This window comes from Octodon degus, unplaced genomic scaffold (genome assembly GCF_000260255.1).
Source record: "Octodon degus isolate 3935 unplaced genomic scaffold, OctDeg1.0 scaffold00133, whole genome shotgun sequence".
Taxonomy (NCBI): domain Eukaryota; kingdom Metazoa; phylum Chordata; class Mammalia; order Rodentia; family Octodontidae; genus Octodon; species Octodon degus.
The window spans coordinates 6,083,337-6,084,973 of NW_004524709.1; positions in this window are offsets into that span (position 1 = coordinate 6,083,337).

The window sequence follows — 1,637 nt, forward strand, 5'->3', positions numbered from 1 at the left end:
AAAATGGTGAAAGTTTAAATAAAAAATTATTATAATAAAAATGCATCAGCACTCATCTCCCTCAAAAGACTTCCCCTCACCTTGAACATGCTTATTCCATTGTTCTCATCAGTTTCTGAGACAGTTCTGGAAGTCCTCTTTTATGTCTAAGGAGGGGTTGTCAAAAACACAATGAATGCTGCATCATCCAATAGAAACACAGGTTTGTAAAAACATCACAGTGCATCCTCATCAACCTTATTCACCAGATGTGGCACTGAAATTTCTGATTCTTTCCCAAAGGAAAAGTAACTGAGAAAGATAACTTGTGAAGTGATTCAGGACTTAGAGACAGACACAGCAACAGCACTGAAGATACTCTCAAAAGAGGGTTCCCAGAACTGTTTTGCAAAATGACTAGAATAATGAGATAAGTGCATTGGAAGCCTGGAAGAGTATTTTGAGGGAATCTATATCATCATATCTTGTTACTGCAATAAGTGTTTAAAATGTAAGCCAGGAGTGCTGCTAAATGCCGGTAATCACAGCATTCGGGAGCAGAGGCAGGAGCACCACCAAGAACTGAAGGCAAACAGCTGCATAGTAACTTTAAGAACAACACACCCTGTCTCAAAAAAAATAAAAGTAAAAATACAACATATTTTTCAATCAGATCTGCTACACTGTAATTTACATGGCCTTAGATGGTACAAATAGAGCATTTTTTTTTTTTTTTTTCCAGAACCGGGGATTGAACTTAGGCCCTTGTGCTTGCCAGCGAAGCACTTATTCTACTGAGCCATCTCCCCAGCCCCAAATAGAGCATATTCAGAAGGGTTTACATCTCTTGTCCTTTTCAGGACAACGTCCCTCCCAACACCAGAGTGAATGATGCTTTTGCCTGGCCTCCCTTATTTCTTGCTCCAGGGCCTAAAGAGTTGCCTGGAGCTGTAGTGGTGAACAAATGTCATATACTCTACAGTGGGAATGCACAGGCCTCTCCTGTGACGACGTCACAAGTTGTCTGCATGGTTTACTCTAATTTAAAACCTGGGTGTTCAGGTTTAATTGCAGCATTGGCACTTTGCCACAAATAAATGGGTTTGGGGTTGCAATTTGAGTGCCTGGCCTCTAAAAGGTTTACCCTCACTACCTTAGACTGACCCATGCCCAGGACTCCTAAAAATTAAGCCATCTTGTCTCCTCAAACTAAGATGTATTTTCTTCTTGTCTCTTCTTGTCTCTAAATGAGGAATTTATTTTAATATTGTATCACATGTTTTTAATTTGTCAAATGCAGCCCCTTTGTAGTACCCATTATTTCTTTTATTTGTTTGTTATCCATGATGCCTGATATACAGGAAACCAAGAGCTTTCTTGAAAGAATAGTCAGATAAATGAAGAACTAAAAAAAACCAGAAGATGAATAAACGCCAGCACTCTTAATGGTAGCAGCAATACTGAAAAACAGACTCCTTGTCATCTCTAAACCAGTCAAGGGCTGGAGAGACAGACAGCTCAGCAGACTAAGTGCTTGCTTTGGCAAGCACAAAGACGCAGGTTCGATCCCAGACACCGCATGCCGTGCCAGCCCCACCTCCAAGCATGCTGAGCTGGCCACCCAGTCCAGGCACGGTGGTGTACACCTGTAATTCCAG